The sequence below is a fragment of the Callorhinus ursinus genome, unplaced genomic scaffold, assembly GCF_003265705.2.
Source record: "Callorhinus ursinus isolate GAN/ISIS: 27379988/994484 unplaced genomic scaffold, GSC_fseal_2.0 scaffold33, whole genome shotgun sequence".
Lineage (NCBI taxonomy): Eukaryota > Metazoa > Chordata > Mammalia > Carnivora > Otariidae > Callorhinus > Callorhinus ursinus.
Genome location: NW_027397095.1, coordinates 16,934,129 through 16,955,730, shown reverse-complemented (window position 1 = coordinate 16,955,730; position 21,602 = coordinate 16,934,129). Strand labels below are relative to the sequence as shown.

Sequence of the window (21,602 nt, the reverse complement as noted above, 5' to 3'; positions counted from 1 at the left end):
GGGACCCCGGGATCATGACCTGAGCCGAAGGCAGCTGCTTAACCTACTGAGCCACCCAGGTGTCCCTAAAGCAACATTTATGATCGGTACTTTGAAGGTTGACAAATTGTGGTAATCTGTGGTTTTTAATTAGGGTGGCAATGATATAATAATAGCATAATAGAGTCACACTGCCTGAATTCAGTGTGACATTCATTCATGTCACTTAGGAGCTGTTGGCCTTGGGACATTAACTTCACATTTTTCTGTCATAGTCTTTTCACTTGTAATTAAGAAATGGTAAGAGTGAGAGTGATAGTAATAAAAAGCACCCCACATCAAGAGGCTGTTATAAAGCTTAAATAAGTTGATGTATCAGAAACAATAGTTCTCAACCTCAGCATATTGCAATCACCTGGTGAACTTAAAAAAAGTACTAATGCTTGGACTGACATCACCCTCCAATATTCTAATTTAATTGGTTTCCATTGAGGCCTGGTCAGCTGGAATTTTATAGCTCCCCAGATGATTCTAATTTGTAGTCAAGGTTAAAAATCCCAGATCCAAAGTAATTATAAGAGCACCTGGCAAATATCAAGCATTTGGTAGGTGTTAGTTATTATCAGTCTTCAGAAGTAGGGGTGATAGTTTTCTTAAATTTTTATAAACAAAATTGAAAAGTTATCTGTGAATGAAAACTACTTTTCACATATTCTTGTTAACATAACTTCCCTTTCTCAATAGCATAATAGATTTAAGATTTTGTTTTGTTTTGTTTACACAATTTATTCCCACTGTGGCCTACTTTTCTTTACCCTGGCAGGGAAAAGCAAGTTGTAATCCAACAATACTGACCTGATGCATACAGATAAGTGTGCAATTTGTTCCAGATTTATTCCATAAACTGTCTTTTAAAAGTATTAAATTGAGAAATTCTTTTTTTCTCGTCTCATTCTGATTTATACAGCAAGCCCTAGATGACGGATTTATAGGGAAATCAACCTCCCAGTCCATAGAGAGCCCATGTTCAAGGTCTTGATAACCTCCCACCCACCACAACATTGAAGTCATCTGATTATTATCTTATAATTTACAAAGAGTTCATAGAGATTAAAGGATTTTCAAACTGTAGTCAGATCTTTAAAAACAATATGGTCCTTAGGAGAAGACAAAAGCCCTAACTTATATTTCTTATTTAGGAGACAAATCTCGACTCAGAAAAGATTCTTCCTATATGAGTCCATGATGTCCCTCCTTAGTGTATGGTCCTCTATTAACATATTTTCTTCTAGGGGTTCCTGGCTGGCTCAGTTGGTAGAGCTGTGCAACTTTTGATCTCAGGGTTGTGAGTTCAAGCCCCACCATCAGTATTTAAAGCTTACTTGGGAAAAAAAAAAAAGCTCAAACATATTTTCTTCTTATATGTAGAAAGTAAAATGCCTAAAAGCCTTGAAAATGGGGATGCTTATTATAAAATATAGGTCTCTTTCAAATATCTGATACTAAAACTCAGAGGAAGAGCTTACACATTATAATTTTTATGTTTTGAGGCCCAATTTAGCCACATTCCAGGACTAAGATCTTAGCCATTAGAAGATGTAAAAAAAAAATAAAAGGGCCTCTACCTTGTCTAGAATGTACAACTATGAATGTTTTTTAGTCTTAATTGAAACTGTAGCTGCAGGTTGAATAAGATGACCTGAAATTGGCAAATCTATTTCATTCAGGTGGATAAACACTGTGCTCAGGCAATTTTTTGTATTATAAGTGTCTGAAGATTTTTAGATCTAAATTACCTGCAACGAGGTAGGGATATCCGCTAGAGATTTAATCAAATGAGGATAGTTACCCTAAATCAATGATTCTAGTTATAGATGTCTTGCCACAGATATCTGGAGCCCTTCCCCAGTCATACTAAGTCCGAATCTCTGGGGGTGGGCAAGAATAAATATATTTTTAAAAATCCTAAATGTGATTTGTATGAACTATAGCTGGAAAGAGTTGAATTAGATATTATCCAGGGATAAACTGTCAGTGGGAGATAGACTGTTTACTTCGACTGCAGTAAGTACAGAAGAACCTTGTAGGACAGTGCTAGTGACCTCCCTCCAGGGTGAAACTGATCCATTAATCAACACTCTTCAGCATGTTAATTTAATTAACTGAACTCACCTGTTCATATCATTTGACTCATTTTTCCATTTAATTCATGAAGCTATTCAGAAATATTTTGCAAAAAAAATCCTCAAAACAATAAAAGAAATATTTTGCCAGATGCTTTTGAAAGCCCAGATACATTATATTTGTTAATACTAGGTTAGCAACCTTATTTTAAAAGGAAGTGATATCTGAAACTTACTTTCAAATGGTTCAGAAAAAGGAGAAAACTTTACATATATATAAACCATTTTTTTTGTATACACACACACACACACACACATATTTGTGTATATACAGTAGTTCCCCCCTTATCTCTGGGGGATACATTCCAAGACACCCCCCCCCCAGCGGATGCCTGAAACCACAACTAATACGGAACTGTTTTTATACTGTTTTTTTAAACTGTGTTTTATACTGTGTTTACTGTGTTACTATGTTTTACATAGCTACGATAAAGTTTAATTTGTAAATTGGGCACAGTGAGAAATAAATAGCAACTAATAATAAAATAGAACAATTATAACAACAAACTGTAACAAAAGCTATGTGAATGTGGTCTCGCTCTCAGAGTATCTTATCTTAGTGTACTCACCTTTCTCCTGCCTGGGATGATGTGAGGTGATAAAATGCCTACGTGATGAGAAGTGAGGGGAATGATAGACCTTGTTACATAGCGTTAGGCTGCTATTGACTTTCTGATTCTATGTTGGAAGGAGGATCATCTGCTTCTGGCCTGCTGTTGATTGAAACCGTGGAAGGCAAAACCAGGAATAAAAGGGATTAAGGGAGAGAGAGAGGGAAAAGGGAAGGGGGAGGGAGAGAGGGCTAGTGCCAATGTGGCAAAATATTAATACCTGGAGAAGCTAAGTGAAGTATAAATGTATGTTCATCGAATTTATTCTTCCAAATTTTCTAGAGTTGTAATTTTTCAAAAGAAAAAGTTGGGAAAGAAAAAGTGAGGACACTCTAGTGGGGTTAGCTGCTCATAAATCCATGCTGGTTCCTCATGAATACTACTTTTATTTTTAAGTGTTTGAAAACCAGTCTGTTAATAATTGTTCTGTAATCCAACTTTTCTCTGGTTTTGAAAATTGAGGCAATGTTTGCCTATATTCAAATTCGTATTTCTTGTCCTTTATTTTATTTATTGGGTACTAATCTTTACCAGGCCCCATGCTGGATATACAGTGATGAATAAAAGATAAATCCCTATTTTACTATCTTAGTGACCTGTATAATCTCTGTCATTTACCTTGCTTTCTCCAAAACCATACCATTTACACTTCCCTAAGTAAACCCCACGCCGTTCCACTCCAATACTCCAATGACATGACTGGGCCATTCTCATCAACTTAGGGTATCCTTCCACCCCATTTCTCCTTGTCGAAATCTTATTCATTTTGAAAGTCCAGATTAAGTAAGACATTCACAATAAGCCCTCTTGAGATTTTATGGGAGGAATTGATATCTCTCTCCCCTGACTCAAAACTAGCAATTTTAACCTATTATATGTTGCACATTGCTTTATCGTTTTGAAAATATCTCAATCAGATCATGAGCCGAAGAGGGAAGAGACTGTTTTATTTATCTTTTGTATTGCCAAACATTTCAGTAGCATGCCTGGTACATGTATGCTTGTTCAATCAAATTGAGAGATTTCCAGAATAGTCCTATGTTTATATACATAAGATTTTTGTCACATTGAGATGGAATTCTTTTGAATCCATACATTCCACTAAACATATATATATATATATATATATATATATATACTTATTTTATCAAGTAACCTCTACATGCAATGTGGGGCTCAAACCCACAGCCCTGAGACCAAGAATTGCACGCCCTACTGACTGAGCCAGCCAGGTGCCCACATTTTACCTAATTTAAAGTAGCACAGAGTTCTCTTACTATGTATCTTAGAATGCCCTTTCAACCACATTTCTCCTTTTCAAGTTGAAGGCTTGTCTCTTTGATGGAAAAGGAAGAAGAAAAGTGGAGTCACACTGCTTACTTTTGGTCATTTGGTAATATTGTATCATTTGCTCCAAGCAGTTACCTTGCTGATTTTTGTTCTTTTTGTCTCAGATGTAGCTAAACAAATTAAAGAGATTCTTTTTGGTCTTTAACATGATTTTTAGCTTTAGCTCACACAGATTTAGTTTGTTGATACTGCTTGTGTATGTTTGGGCCATGCTTTTGGTTATTATCCTTGGCTATGTGATGTTCGTTGTCTCTTTTGTATACAGATCCTTTGAGAGATGGGCAATCAACAATGTGATTTTATCACCTCTGCTCCCCTTTCTAACAGCCACAAACACATTTCTAAGGACAAAGTGTAGGGACGCCTGGATGGCTCAGTCGGTCAGCCTCTGCTTTCGGCTCAGGTCATGATCCCAGGGTCCTGGGATCGAATCCTGCATTGGGCTCCTTGCTCAGCGGGGAGCCTGCTTCTCTCTCTCCTGCTCCCCTTGCTGGTGCTCTCCACGATGACAAATAAATAAATAAGATATGGGGCGCCTGGGTGTCTCAGTCGTTAAGCGGCTGCCTTCAGCTCGGGTCATGATCCCAGGGTCCTAGGATCGAGTCCCACATCGGGCTCCCTGCTAAGCGGGGAGCCCGCTTCTCCCTCTGCCACTCCCCCTGCTGGTGTTCCCTCTCTCGCTGTGTCGCTCTCTGTCAAATAAATAAAATCTTAAAAAACAAAATTAAAAATTTTGTTTAAAGACAAAGTGTAGTGCTTAGGAAGAGGTGCTTAGGTGTCAAGCACATTTGGGTTTAATTTTGATCTTGCCTTCTATTAGAATTTCTTTCTCTGTGACATTGGGATAAGAACGTTTATTTCCTCAGGAAATAGCAAAGATGATAAGATATAATGAATGTGAAGTATTTAAAATAATGCCTGGCACATAATAAATTTTATTATCAGAAATAGTCACAAATATTGAGATGAGATTTTCAGTACTAGAGATCCTGCAAAAGTGAGTGGTAATGTGTCAAAGTATTATAGTCAGAACTGTTAATACTACCCTATTTTATTTTATTTATTTTTAATTTTTAGGGGGGAGGGGCAGAGGGAGAGAGAGAATCTGAAGCAGGCTCCATGCCCAGCACAGAGCCTGACGTGGGGCTCGATTTCACAACCCTGAGATCATGACCCAAGCTGAAATCAAGAGTCGGTCATTTAACTGACAGAGCCACCCAGGTACCCCAGTACTACTCTGTTTTAAATCCTAGCCTTTGATGACTTGAGGAAACATGCAAAATGTAGATCATGCATATCTCACAAGACTGTTGGAAAAATTACAAGAAATAATTCATGTAGAGCACTTAACTCAGTACTTGCCTTATTATAAACACTCAGTAAATACTGGCTATTATTATTTTTGTTATTAATAAAGAAACTTTCATGAAAAAGACTTGCAGTTTTGAGGCTTTTGGGATTCAAATGCTAAAACCTTAAAGCAATAATTTATGTTAGACATGGCATTAAAGTAGGATTGTTGCTTCTCTTCTACAATTAACCCCACTCAGTTATATAATCACAGAATTGTTCCTTCCTCCTTGGATATTGTTTTTTGTTTGTTTGTTTGTTTAAAATAATTTTTTATTGCCCAGGATATTTTTTTTCTTGTGTCTTGTTTTTTTTTTTTTTGCTTGTTTTCTTTTTAAATAACTATAAATTCAAGCTCAGGGAAGTTTGCTTTGCCTTGAGAAAAACAAAACAAAACAAAACAAAAAAGCTGTTCTATCATTTGCTAACCTGATCTCATTTGAAGAGAGAGATGGTAGTTATCTTGCCAGAGTAAAATTTATACCATGAATGATGCAGGTCTAAGTCTGGTGGCACTAAAAGGAGACGATAGCATTGTTGACAAAATTATAATCTGCTGGTGGCATTTGCGGAAAAGAAGCCCTTGCAAATTTCTAAATAACAGTAAACTCTGTTAGGAAATTCTAAAGTGTCTTACGGGCCAAAAAGGGAATGAGGTTAGTAAAATGCCTCAACAGAGTTTGAATAAAATACTGGGTTTGAGAGTTACTGGAACTTGGATATGTAAAAACAGGGTGGTAGGCTGGGTCATGCTTACAATGGTCTCAAGTTCAAATAAACTACTGTGACAATACACCACTTCACAGGTCACACGCTTTTCCACTTCTCCAGGGCTGTTCTTCCCTTCAGTAGGTGCTGGCAGAAGGCGTGCTCAGTCGCTTTCCGATATAGATGCCTAGGCCCAAAGCCAAAACATGAGAGAGGAAGAGAGACGGAATGAACGCCTTAAGGAATTCTGCGGAGAAAATACCCCCTTTCTTCATGGCCCCACTTTTCCTCATGCTTAAAGAGACCGAGCGTTTGGGTGTCTGAAGTGGAACTCCTTAGGTGGAACGTTTTCAGGTCTACTGGACCAGTCAGACACCCAGTTGACGCTTTTCTTCGAAGCATCAACTTCTTTCTCTCCTTCTGGAACTTCTTCTTCTGACTGGGAGCTATGGTCCCTGCTGGTGTGCATCTCCACATCAAACATAATCCGCCCATCTTCTTGTGGGGAAGGGCTGTCACAGTGAGAGCTGGCTCTTGAACTACTCTGTCCTGATTCATGTTGTGCATCCAAAAGAATCTTCTCCATGTCTCCATTGTGGATAGAGGATGAGGAAGGTACATGTTCTAGCCCCCCATTTTTCCCATTGCCATTATCATCGCCATTGCTGCTGTTCATGGGTAGCTCCACCCAGGAACTGTTGAGAACGGCTTGGGGGGGCAAAGGCTGTTCACCTTCCTCGCAGTTGTTGTTGTTGTTGTGCGGGGGCGGCTGCTGCTCTACTAAATGAGACGACATGGTCAGGCTGCTGGAAGAGCTGTGGCCGCAGCAGGACCACCCCTGGTTCTCAGGCAGCAACCTTGGATATTGTTTTAATAAAAAGCCTCCTGATTCGCAAATAAAATCTCTGTGATTATATCACTCCCTTTTTAGAATCTTTAAGGGTCCCTAATATTCACATTCAGTGATGCAAGCAGACAAATCATCTTTATTTTTAAGGATTTATTTATTTATTTGAGAGAGAGTGAGAGAGATCACAGAGGGAGGAGGGAGAGGCAGGCTCGCTGCTGAGCAGGAAGCCTGATGCGGGGCTCGATCCCAGGACCCTGAGATCAGAACCGGAGCCAAAGGCAGGTGTTTAACCCACTGAGCCACCCAGGCGCCCCAACAAGTAGGCAAATCATCTTAACTTATGCATATTGAAAAATACATTTGCACTTTGCAAGTACATCAACATAGGTTTGTATTTTGATCTGATGGCCCAAAGGAAAATGAAGGGGAGGTACTGTCTTTCTTGTTTCCGTTGTGTGTACGAAATGGTGCTAGGTGCTTTACATACGTTATGTTCTTTATTCTTACATGATTGGTATTTTTAAATGCATGACGTAACTAAGGCTCAAGGAGATTTGGCAACTTGCCCAAATTTTGATAGCTAGTGAGGGATGGAGTATGAATTTGAACACCCTTCACTCTGACACCAGAACTCCTGCTCAACCATTCTGCCTCCCCAGATATCCAGCTATTGGCTTTGCTGCCCTGGTACTTTTTGTGAAGATGTTTCAGTATTCAAGCTGCCAAAAATGATGCTATTTCAGGACAATAGTTAAGTGGACTTTGTTGAACGTGATCCCAGATGGAACTGTCTTGTTAGTACCTACAAGAGAGCATTAAAGCGAAGTTACTGTATATTACCTATGGATACATAACTGCATTGTGTTGGGGTATGTGGAGGGGGGATGCAATATATTGCCATCATGATGCAAATATGAATGCTGAATAAACGACCATATGCCTGGCCTGTGTTTCATTTCATCAGGAATAGATAGTAAGTGACAAATGGTTTATCTCATTTGGATCCCCCAAACTAAATGTCACACTTCATAGATGACACTCATTCAGAGACAATTTGTGAAAACAGGACTGGTGCCTAAAAAGATACTTATTTCATGGGTCTAATTTTGTTTCAATACCTTGGATGTTAGCAACAATTAGAAACACAGTAAAAATTTCTCAAAAACAGCTACTATTTTTCTACCTGCAGGTTTTAATGTTCCCAGGTGGAAGATGTGGAGCCCACCCTGGATGATCATGAGCACCCCATCTGTTCACCTTCAACAATCGGGACGTGTGCTGTTGGCATGTCATCCAGTCAACCAACGACTGCACTCACAGATTTTGTCTTTTCTTCTCATTCCTGCTACAGGAGGCAGACAGAAGACAAAACAAAGCCATGAAAATTTCTAGTTGTGCTCAGAGAGGCAATTATTTATATAGAAACAAACAATTCCCCTAGTTCTTTCTGTCTTTTATCCACATTTGATTACTATATTCTTCAAAGCTGAGTGTGGGGGCTAGAGGATCTCGCTTTGAAACATACATTGTTTATTTCAGAGAGGAAAAGAAATATATGTCATGTGTGGAATGCTTGGGAATCTGAGTCATTGTAAACTGAAGCTAAAAGACCATGACACTTCCAGGCTAAGCCTCTGGTTGGGTAGCTGCTCTCCTGGCTTGCTCTCCTCTCCATCACAAATAGTCTCTTTAGACTTAGAAACATTTCAAGTGTTGCATTATGTGATGAGATTAATAGTAGTATTAGTAACGATACTCTACTACGAAGCTATTGGAAATTCACCTCAATACAGTAGAGAGGATGGCATTACTCTATTTTAGCTGAGCATTTAGGAATTATCTTTACAGGGGAAGACAGAGCTGAATGGGAAATAATTTAAAGAAGACAAGGAAGTCTGAACAGCTATCAAAAACGAGGCTTGCCTTCCAAAACAAAGAAACTTATTAAAAAAACTGAGGGTGTTTTCAGTAGGTTGTGTTGTTGGGAGACACAAGCCTCTAGGGGGCACAACAAAGCCGCTGAGAATTACACATAGCCTTTTTAAAATTCTAACTTCCCATAATTGACGCGTGTGGATCCATGAATCCAGATCACAAATGTATATGGTACTGCTATAGTAAGTTAGCTATAGAAGCATATCATGTTCGAAAGTATTTTAAGGTAGGAAAATGGTGAGACTCACCAGGGCAAGAAAGTAAACAATCTAAAATAACAGGAAAACAGTAAGAAGTTTATAAACTGTTAATCATTCAACAAATATTTATTAAGTACTTGATTTGGCATGGCACCGCACTAGTAATAAGGGGGGAGGGAAAAACCTCAATTTCAGGAGAGCAATCGGAGGACATTGTGATACGAAGCTTACCTGACACCAATTTTAGATGAAAAGGATCTAAAGACAAAAAGTAGTACCTTGAAATAGTATCTGAAAAGTTGGTTCTGATTTCTATTTAAGAAAGTATGGATGAGCTGTTAACTGAAAGTAAAATATGGGATTGTTATAGCGTACCTCCTGCACCTCACACTCAAGAATAACCCAAATCTGTAATCTCTTAGCTAAGATTTCTCAAGTGTTACTTTGAAAGAATTTTAGTTTGACCTAAGATGTGATATTTCAGGACAGAGCGAAGCTCTTAGCTACCTAGCTTTCATAAATATCAGTCTTATAAGGATCATGGTCCCTGGTGAGAATCTGATGAGAACTATGGATGTTCTTCTGAGAAAATTATACATTTTCCACACATATTTTAATTTTCATAAGTTATTTCAGGAATTTCAAGTCTCTTTCAGTCTGTCCATGGACCTTCTAAGAGTACCTGAACTTCCTAAGAGAAGATCCACTTTATCAGAGGATATTCCAGAGCTCATGATGTACAGATATTAGTTCTGGGCCTCAGGGAATCTGCCCACTTAGAAGTTCTTGCATGGATAGAGAGATCTTTTAATCTTATCAGGAGGGTAGAACTTGCTGATTTCCAAGCAGCCCTAGGCTCAGAAGGTTAGAGTAACTTTGATTAGTGAGACATATCTTCCAAGATGGTGAGCACAGGCCCACAGATGGCTCCAATGCGATTTCAACTCATGTTTAAGAATCTTGATGTACTGAGAACTTTTTTGTAGGAAGTTCTGTGATGACTATAAGGTAACATGGACCCATGTTGGACAGTCACCGAGAGAGGGGGACTTCTTCCAAAAGGTATCTAGGATCTAGGACTTCCTAGAGCAGCCAGAGTCTGTTAGGTTTTATTCCAGGAAAGAACATCCCCCAGAGACATAAGAAAGTAGAATATATACAGGACCCCTGAAGGGATAGAATATTCTCTATTTGGACGAAGTTGGTTAAGTAAGTAGGATGAAGATAATGCCCTGAATATGTAGGACCCCTGAAGGAATAGATTATTCCTCATGTGGATGAAGTTGGTTTATAACATGCTAAGGTTGAAGTGTCTGTAGATTATCAGAAGGACAGTTGAAAATATAAATCTGGACTGGAAATACAGGTTGGGGTTGTATTTACAGGTTTGTGAGTCACTCATTATTTAATTATCTTTCCCCACTTAGCCATTTCTCCTTTCTTTCCTATTCTTGTTAATGATATCACTATTGATCTGTTGGTCCAAACTGAAAACCTGAAAATGTTGTAACGCTTTCTCTTCAATCATCTTACACTTCTACCACTTTTGAAAGATCGCTGGTTGCTCTACACTTGGGCCATTACTTTAGTTCAGGCCATCACCAGTCCAGGCTGTTATAATAGCCCCCCTCACCGATCTATGAATCAAACTCTCTCCTTTACAAGTCAGCCTCACCATGACAGAGTTATCTTCTTAAAATTAATCTGTGTCATTCCCCTACATAGAAGGTCTGTTGTTCTGATGAAGGGCAGTACTGCACAATCCACCTAAAGTAAAGAATTCTGAGGTCAAATAACTGCACACTATGTTTTCTTCTAAGAGATTCATATATTATTATATTCAAGGCTCTGAGAAGTCCTTCTCTTGCCATTTGATACAGCATTTTCCCACATGTATTTGCTCATGGAATTTTTTTCACAGGATGTTTATTAAAACCCTCTCAAGTTAGTGTTACCTGAAACACATTTTGGGGAATGCTCTCCCATGGGTTAAAATACGAAACAGCTTGGAATATGAAACCACTCGGAATTTGATCCCCTTATATTGCTACAGACATTTTTAAACCACTTACTGCCCCATTCCTTGCATCCTTACTCCAACTACATCAAACTTCTTGCCATTTCTTCATACTCCAGGCTATTTTGTTTATTTTCCTTTTACTGCATACATTACAGTAGCAATTGTGAAAATAAATGAAATCATGAGTATTGATTTAGTTTCCCCATCCCCTATTCATCTAGCTAGAGTTGAAGATGCAAAGAAAGAAAGATGAGGCGCTGAAGAAGTTGAAATTGTCCGGAAAGAAGAATGAGGACTACACAGTGGAATTTCTGTTTACTTGTTCTGAAGGAAAGATGGAAGGAAAGATAGTAGAAAAATGTCTAGACGTTTTGGGGGGGAAAACTTATGTTTAAAAATTTTGACAAACATTTCTTCAATGCCTACTATGTGCTGAGCCTCACGCTAGACACACAAAAATCTTGTAATGCATGTTTTAATCCCATTTTAAAGCTCTGTGAGCAAAAGCAAGTACTAACTAACTTCAAATGCAAATCTGTTTGACTTTTTCCATGGCTATGCACAAAATGGAATCAGAAAAATAAATAATAGAGGAAACACTGTGGATTAGCATATTGCTAGCAATAATAATAAATATCTAATAATAACAGTAAAACAAGTTGATAACATTTATTGAGTGCTTACTATGAGTTAGGCCATAATCTAAGAGATGAGGCTAAAGAAGTTATTTCCTTTCTCTTTGTTATTTCTGGCTTCTACCAGCAGAGTGCATATTGTTATCAATGTCACAATTCATCAGGGAATCCACTGAAACTTCATAAGCAAAAGGTAAGTGAAGTACGTACCCATTGAAAAAGGGAGCTTAGAAATTATAAACACAGATTTTTTTTTTTTTACTTTACTTGGTGAACATGTCTAAAATGACTGTCTCAAAATAAGAGATATCAGCAAGTGATGTGGAATTTCAAGTGAGGAAAACATTCTTCAAAAAGAGACGTCTTGAAAAACAGCAGTAGACAATATATGCATAAAGAAATATTTCATGAGAAGATTAGGAATAACTGAAAGTTCACAATTATAAAGTATAATGAAATGTAGAGCAAATTATCAGTTGAAGCTAGACCAAAATTTGTGAGATTTAAATCACTCACTTGAGATAAAAAGTGGGGCAAAGGGGAAAAGAAGAGACAGCTGGTGCGCCTGGGTGGCTCAGTCGGTTAAGCGTCTGACTCTTGGTTTTGGCTCAGGTCATGATCTCAGGGTCGTGAGATCGAGCCCCACGTCAGGCTCCATGCTCAGTGGGGAGTCGGCTTGAAATTCTCTCTCCATGTGTCCCTGTGCCCCTCTCCCAGCTCTCTCTCTCTCAAAATAAATAAATAAAATCTCTTTAAAAAAAGAAGAGACCCCTGATCTCTAATTGTCCAGTTGCAGAAAACTCTTAAACCATACATACGAATGCATTGGGAAAGTGCATTTATATACACAAGTGGGAAAATAATTCCAAAGGGGATGGGGTGAGGAAGGAGGAGGCAAAAGGATAAGACCTCATGGACTAATGGAAATGCTGGAATGTGCAGAAGATTAAAGGGGTAGCTAAAACTTTGACCTTGAAAATGAAGTGGTGTTAGAGAGAAGGGATAAAAGAAAATAGGTGGAACAAGTTTACACTTCTGGTGATGACACACACTCTGGTCCAGATCTCTCCTGCTTCTGTAAACAAATAGAAGACTAGAGAAAATATATGAATTAATCATTTTCATATAATGAGGAATATGCAGTATGGGACAGTGAGCCTCAAAAGAAGGAAAACAAACAAGGTCAGCCTTTCTGCCTGAATGTACTTTCCTCACGCTGTGTGTGTGTGTGTGGGGGGGCTCCCAAACAGAGCAGGGCATCATCTTGCTGAGTTGAAGAGACAGAGATTAGAGTTGGAGATGCTGATCTGACTAATTTGCAAGGCAGAGTGCTGGAGAAGAGGGAGCCATACAGAAAACAAGCTCTCGGGGCGCCTGGGTGGCTCAGTTGTTAAGCATCTGCCTTCGGCTCGGGTCATGATCCCAGGGTCCTGGGATCGAGCCCCGCATCGGGCTCCCTGCTCCGCGGGAAGCCTGCTTCTCCCTCTCCCACTCCCCCTGCTTGTGTTCCCTCTCTCGCTGTCCCTCTCTCTGTGTCAAATAAATAAATAAATAAAATCTTAAAAAAAAAAAAAAAGGAAAACAAGCTCTCAAGATCCTCATTGGTGGTCTCCTGGAGTCTTTGGTGGAATACTTTACTCAGAATCTATAAAGAATTTTCAAAGCACAGTAATAAGAAAATAAACAATCTGATTTTAAAAAAGAATCAAACATTTGAGCAGACACACTAGTAAAGAAGATATACAGATGACAACCACATAAAAGGGTGCTCAACTTCATTATTCATTGGGGAAATGCAAATTAAAACCCAAATGAGTTATCACTGCCCATGTATTAGCATGATTGACCATACCAAGGGGTGAAGATGTAGAGAAAGTAAAATTCTCAAATACTTCCTGTGGAAGTGGAAAATGATACAACCACTTTTGAGAATTGTTTGGCAGTTTCTTAAAAAGGTAATTATACACATACCTATTATCCAGCCATACCAATCCAAGAGAAACAAAAGCATATATCCACACAAAAACATGTACACTAATGTTCATAACAGTGTTATTTTTGATAGTCAGAAGTGGAAACAACCTAACTGTCCATGAACAGGGAATGGACATACAGTTTGTGGTATACCAATACAATGGAATATTATTTGGCCATAAAAGAAATACACTACCAATATATGCAGTAATATGGATGAATAAATATGCATACTGAGTAAAAGAAGCCAGACAAAAAGTACATATTTTATGAATCTATTTATATAAAATTATAAAATTATAATTATAAAAATGCAAGCTAATCAATAGTAATAGAAATGGATCAGCTGTAGCTTGAGGATGAGAAAGACTAGGGCAAGGCATGAAGGTAGAATCACAGAAGTGAACATAGAAATATTTTCAGGTAACATTTGTGATTGTGGTGATGGTTTCACAAATATATACATATATCAAAATGTACCATTTTCTATAATTTAAATATGTATACTTGTTGTATATCAATTATACCTCAATTGAAAAAGCATAAAGTAACAAAGAAAAAAAACCCAAAGACATTAGAATAAGTGAAGCCTCAGAACGATATATCTCACGAATATAGGTGTAAAAATTCTTAAAGGATATTATCAAATAGAATCTAGCCATATGTAAGTATAATGTATCATAGTCAAGTGGAATTTACCTCCAGGAATTCTAGGTTAGTTTTTCATTGGAAAAATTATCAATTTAACTTTTAAACAACCAATGGGTTGAAGAACAAATCGCAAGTTAAATTAGAAAATATATTGAGAAAAATGAAAATGAAAACACAACATACCCAAACTCATGAGATGTCGTGAAAGCAGTTTCCAGAAGAAAATTTATGATTATAAATGTTAACATTAAAAAAAAGAAGAAAGTTCTCAAATCAGTAGCTTAAACTCAAAGCTATAAAAGGAAGGAAATAATAAAATTTAGAACACGGATAAAATAGTGAATGAAAAAAACAACATAAAAATAAATAAAGCAGGGGCATCTGGGTGGCTCAGTTGGTCAAGCGTCTGCCTTTGGCTCGGGTCATGATCCCAGAATCCTGGGATCGAGCCCCATGTCGGGCTCCCTGCTCAGCAAGGAGCTTGCTTCTCCCTCTCCCTCTGCCTGCCTCTCTGCCTACTTGTGCTCTCTATCTCTCTGTCAAATAAATAAATAAAATCTTTAATAAATAAATAAATAAATAAAACCAACAGTTGGTTCTTGGAAAAGATCAACAATATTGACAAACTTTTAGCTAAAATGACAAAGAACAAAAGAGAGAAGATTCAAATTAACTAAAATCAGAAAGTGAGAAAATTACTATTGATACTATAAACAAATGTATGCCAACAAATTGGATGATGTAAATGAAATGGACACATTTCTAGGAACACGCAACCTTCCGAGACTAACTCATAAAGAAATAAAAAATATGAATAGATCTATAATTAGTAAAGAGATGGATTAGGAATCAAGTGTTCCAAAAAAGGCCCTGGACTAGCGGCTTCACTAGTGAATTCTACCAAATATTTAAAGAACTAACACCAAAATCCTTCTCAAAAGTTTCCAAAAATTTGAAGAGGAGGGAACACTTCCTAAACTCATTCTATGAGGTCAGCATTATGCTGATATTAAAGCCAGACAAATATGCTATAAAAAAAACCCTACAGACCAATATCCTTTATGAATATTGATGCAAAAATCCTTAACAAAATACTAGCAAAGCAAATTCAACAGCACTTTTAAAGGATTATACAACATGGGATTCTCTCTCTGGGGTGCCTGGGTGGTTCAGTCGGTTGAGCATCCGACTCTTGATTTCATCTCAGGTCAGGATCTCAGGGTCGTGAGATTAAGCTCCATGTAAGACTCTATGCTGGACGTGGAGCCTGCTTGAGATTCTCTCCCTCCCTCTCCCTGTTCCCCCTACTCTGAAAAAAATAAAAAAAAGTAAAGGGTTACACAACATGACCAAGTGGTATTTTTAGGACACAAGTATGGTTCAACATACAAAAATCAATGAATGTGATATGCCACCTTAACAGAAGGAAGGAAATGGGATGCCTGGGTGGCTCAGTTGGTTAAGCAGCTGCCTTTGGCTCAGGTCATGATCCTAGGGTCCTGGGATCGGGTCCTGCATCGGGGTCCCTCATCAGCAGAGAGCCTGCTTCTCCCTCTCCCTCTGTCTGCAGTTCCCCCTGCTTGTGCATTCTCTGTCTCTGACAAATAAATAAATAAAATCTTAAAAAAAATAAAGAAGGAAGGAAAGAAAACCCCACACAATCATCTCAATCAATGCAGAAAAAGCATTTGAGAAAATTCAACGTCCTTTTATAATTAAAAAAAGCTCAACAGACTAGGAACAGATAAAATATACCTCCTTGTAATAAAGACAACATATAAAAAACCCCACAGCTGACGTCATACTCAATTGTGAAAGACTAAAAGATCTTCCTCTAAGATCAGGAACAAGGCAAGGATGCTTGCTTCCACAACTTTTTGTCAACATTGTATTGGAAGTTCTAGCCAGAGCAAAAGAAAGACATAAAGGGCATCCAAATTGGAAACGAAGAAGTCAAATTGTGTCTGTTTACAGATGACATGATCTTATATGAAGAAAAACCTAATGAGTCCACATACGAAAAAACCGTAGAACTAATAAACAATTTCAGAAAAACTGAGGATACAAAATGCAAAAAAATCGGTGGCATTTTTATACACTAACAACCAATGAGGAATCTGAAGAGGAAATTTCAAAACAATTTCATTTACAATAGCATTAAAAAAATCAAATCCTTAGGAATGACCTTAAGCAAGCCGGGGAAAGACTTGTACACTGAAATGTACAAAATGTTGCTGAAAGAAATTGAAGAAGGCACAAATAAGTGGAAAGACACCATATTGTTAAGACTTCATTAGTACCCAAATTGCTCTACAGATTCAATGCAATCCCTACCAGATTTGCAACAATGTTTTGTTTTGTTTGCAAAAGTGAAAAAGTCCATCTTAGAATTTATGTAGAATCTCAAGGGAGCCAAAATAGCCAAAATAATCTTAAAAGAAAACAAGTTGGAAGTCTCATATTTTCTGATTTCGAAATATGCTACCTGGCCACAGTAACCAAAACAGTGTGGTACTGGTATAAAATACAGAATACAGACCAATGGATTAGACTAAAAAGCCCAGAAATAAATGTTCACATATATGGTCAAATGAGTTTTGACAAAAATTTCAAGACCGCTCAATAGGGAAAGGACAATTGTTTCAACAACACTGATGGGAAAATTGGTTATCCATATGAAAAAAAGAGCTTGGAACCTTACCTTATACCATATATAAAAATTAATTCACAATGGACTGAAGAACTAAATTTAACAGGTAAAACTATATAACTCCTTGAAGAAAACATAGGGAAAAGCTTTAAGACATTGGATTTGGCAGTGATTTCTTGGATATGACACCAAAAGCATAGGTAACAGAACAACACATAGATAAATTGGACTTCATCAAAATTAAGACTTTTGTGCATCAAAGGCCATTATCAACAAAGTGAAAAGACAACTCATGGAATGGGAGAAAGTATTTGCAAATCATATGTCTGATAAGGGATTAATATCAGTATAAAGAAGACTTACAACTAAGCAACAGAAAGCCAAACAACCCAATTTAAAAGTGGGAAAGGACTTGAGCAGTCATTTTTCCAAAGATATGCAGATGACCAAAAAAGTCCATGAAATAATGCTCGGCATCACTAACACCGGGGGAAAAGCAAATCAAAACCCTAAGACACCACTTCTCACCCATTAGGATGGCTATTGTCGTAAAAATAGAACACAAGTGTTGGTGAGGATGTGGTGAAACTAGAATGCTTGTGCATTGGTGGGAGTGTGAAATGGTGCAGCCATTGTGGAAAACAATATTGTGCTGATTCCTCAAAAAAATTAAAAATAAAATTACCATATGATTAAGCAATTTCACTTCTGAGTATATGCCCAAAAGACTTGAAGGCAGAGATTTGAATAGATATTTGTATACGCGTGTTCATAGTAACATTATTCACAATAGCCAGAAGATGGAAACAATGGAAATGTTTACCAATAGATGAACGGAGAAACAAAATGTGGTATATACATACAATGGAATATTATTCAGCTTTAAAAAGGGAAGGAAATTTTGACAAATGCTACAAAATGGATTGAACCTCGGAGGCATTATGCTATGTGAAACAAGCCAGGCACAAAAGGATAAATATTTTATGATTCTACATATGAGGTGCCTACAATAGTCAAATTCGAAGAGACGTGAAGTAGACTAGTGGTTGCTAGGGATTAGGTAGAGGAAGAGTGGACAGTTAATGCTGGACAGGTACAGAATTTTAGCTTGTGAAGATGAAAAAGTTCTGAATGTGGATGGTCATGATGGTTGAACAACAATGTGAACATGCTTAATGTCACTAAATTGTACAGTTAAAAATGGTCAAAATGGTAAATTTTATGTTATATGTCTTTTACCAGAATTAAAAAAATCAATTCCGTTTACCATATGAAACTAATCAAAGAGTAAAAACTCATTGTGCTCAGAAAAGGTGCAGAATAAGCATTTCACAAAATTCAGTACACAGTCATGATGAATACTCTCTGTTGCTCAGGAATAGAAGGGATCTTCTTCCACAAGATAAAAAGCATTTAAAGCAAAGTAAGACAAAACAAAAAAAACAACCCCAACCACTTTAGCTAACATCTTGCCTAATCTTGAAAGACAATGCTTTTTCCCTCTAAGACTGGAAGTAAGGCAAGTATGTGTGCCCTCACTATTCTTATTTAATATTGTACTTGATGGCCTAGCCAGGCCAATAAGGCCAGAAAACCAAAAGACATAAAATTAAAAACAAGAAGTGTACTCATTATTTACAGAAAACAGGATTGCATACATAGAAATACTCATAGAATAGATATATTTTAAAACCCTACTGAAATCCTAAGTAAATTTAACAAGAGTGTTGAATATAAGGCCAACAGAAAAAAATCAATTGTATTTCTATATACTAGAAATAAACAATTGAAAAATGAAATTTCAAATAACCATTTACAATAGCATAAAAACATGATATGTATAAGATAAATTCAGCAAAACATGTTCTAGATCTCTACACTGAAAACAGTATTGAAATAAACTATTTTTTAAAAACCCTAAAGGAATGGAACTATATACTGTATTCATATGTGGTAGAGTATCAGACCTCTAAATACAGAGAACAAACTGTTGGTTGCCAGAGGGGACAGGGGGGTCGGGGGTCGGGCAATATGGGTGAAGGGACGTGGGAGACACGGGCTTCCAGTTGCGGAATGAATAAATCATGGGGACAGTAGGCTCAGCAAAAGGAATACAGTCAATGATATTGTTATAATGCTGTAATGGGACAGATGGGAGCTACATTTGTGGTGAGCAGAACATAAGGTATAAAACTTGTCAAATCACTGAGTTGTATACCTGAAACTAATGTTAACGTTGTGTGTCAACTATACTCAAAAAATAAAATAAAATAAAGCTGCTATAAACATAAAAGAAAAAGAGGTAGTCTGTCAACGGTCAGTAACAGACCAGAAACAAAATACTTGCTACATATATATCCTAAATTGGAATTGTACTCAGAACACATTTAAACATTTTCTAACTACAGATTATCCAGCTTTCATGGAGTTTTAGGTGTGGCTGATGTTACCTATCCCCCTGTGAACCAGAGTAGAATCTCCCCACCAGCTTTTCAGCGTTCTCTTTATAAAGCAATGGCAGAGTCCCCGAGAGAGGTGTAGTTGTCAGCTAGTTTCTGCACCATGTTCATTTGAAAATCCTGTCATCGTCTTTAGGCGTACTTCTAAAAAAAAATCTAAACTAAAAAATAGTGGCTTTGCTCTATTCAACTGATTTCTAGAATGTGTACAGAGATTCTTTGGAAGAGGGCAAGATTTTAGAAGAGGGTTTTTTCCTCCTCTCTATGAAGCTTGCATTTGCAAAGCTCCTCACGTAACATCCTTCCAACTTTCCAAAACCAAAGTCTACAATTCCAAATAAAACTGTGGAATTCAGGTTTATAAATACCTCTTTTGCCACAAAAGATTTGATGCTGGAGGAAAGGCAGATGTTTTCTGACACACAATTTGTAAGTTTTAATCTTTGTTCTAGGCATCCGATCTGGTTTCTATTGGTGCAGCTGATAGACTCACTCATTAGGAGAAATGCCCTACCCAATCTTAGGTTTCTTGCATAAATGTTTGTGTTCTGACTGATACATCTTTACATTGTTTAGGGACCGGCAATCAGAATAGTGATTGAAAATAAGATAACAAGCTATACTGGAATTAAAATAAAAAAATAAAATAGCATGCACTCATCTCAGATGGAAGGAGCAGTATAGAAGACATTTTGGACTTCTCTGTTAGTGTCAGTCTGGGGCCATGGACTGGCCAGAGGGGTTAGGCTTCATGATTTAGCAAAGTAGAAGCGATTTACAAAATATTCCCTAAACTGAGTAGGTTGCAAAAACTCAGATGGGGTGGGGAGGGAAGGGGAAGGGAAAAGGGCAGGAAGACAGAGGGAGAGAGAGAGAGGCTTGAGTGGAATCCAGAGACTTGCTAAGGTAGGACAAGATGTGATCTAGAGTCCAGAAGGACACATTGATTGTTATAATAACTGCTACTTCTTGAGTGCCTTCAGTGTTGCAAGAACATTAATCTGAAGAATGAGGTATTATTATCCCCAGAGAATTAATGAGGAAATTGAAGCATAGAGAGATTAGATACCTTATCCAGGACGATGCAGTTGCTAAGTGGTAGATCTGGAAGCTGAACCTCATCATTCTTCCCTTAAAGCTATTTTATCTTGGGGCGCCTGTGTGGCTCAGTTGGTTAAGCCCCCCACTCTTGATTTCAGCTCAGGTTATGATCTCAGGGTCATGAGATCGAGCTCTGCCTCCAGCTCCACGCTCAGCGCAAAGGCTGCTTCTCGCTCTCTCTCTCTCTCTGTTCCTTCCCCTGCGCGCGCGCGTGCGCACACTCTCTCCCTCTCAAATAAATAAATAAAATTTTAAAGAAAGGCTGTTTTGTCACCTCCCACAATGGAGACGATTTGTGAATTTTGATCCTGTCAGACAAACTGTTTTTTCTCTGAATTATTTTATATTACTTTCTGGATGTAGGTGGCCCTGGGAGTGCTGGTATCAATCTGACTCTCAAGGATGCCAAAGTTTTCCATGTAATTCCTGATCTGGATGAGGCAGGGATAGAAATTTTGCTATTGTCTCATGGTGAAGCTCTGTTTGCTTTTATTAGGAATGTATGGACACATTCCTGTCAGCAGACAGCTTCAGTGTTTACCACTGTTAATATAAATACCTAGATTTCTATTCATGTTTTGTTGGCTGGAGCAAGGGCTGAAGTGTTCAGTTCGAATGAGTTGTTCGTGTTCAGTGTTCTAAAAAAAAATGCAGATATATTAGTTTACAAAACTGACACCTCAAGGGCCAATAGAATCTTGGAGTTGAAAGAGACCTCAAGAAAGAGAGATGAGCCAGTTAGGCCTTGCATCCCAGCCTCAAGGTACATGAATTGTTAATGGGGATTGAATATCGCTCCTATGTTCTGTGAAAAGTTCTTTATATTTAAATGCTTCTTATTATTTAGGAAAGTCTGAACTAGATAGGATCAAAAGAGATTGTCCAATAAGGTTATTTCATTTTACAGATGAGAAAACTGAAGCCACACCCATTGTTGAATTATGCA

The 21,602-nt window shown here is 37.7% G+C and overlaps 1 pseudogene; it reads right to left on the bottom strand.

Moving 5' to 3' along the window:
* Positions 1-5,729: 5,729 nt before the first annotated feature.
* On the bottom strand, positions 5,730-7,015 carry LOC112809311 (BCL2/adenovirus E1B 19 kDa protein-interacting protein 3-like pseudogene; annotated as a pseudogene).
* Between the last annotated feature and the right edge of the window lie 14,587 nt (positions 7,016-21,602).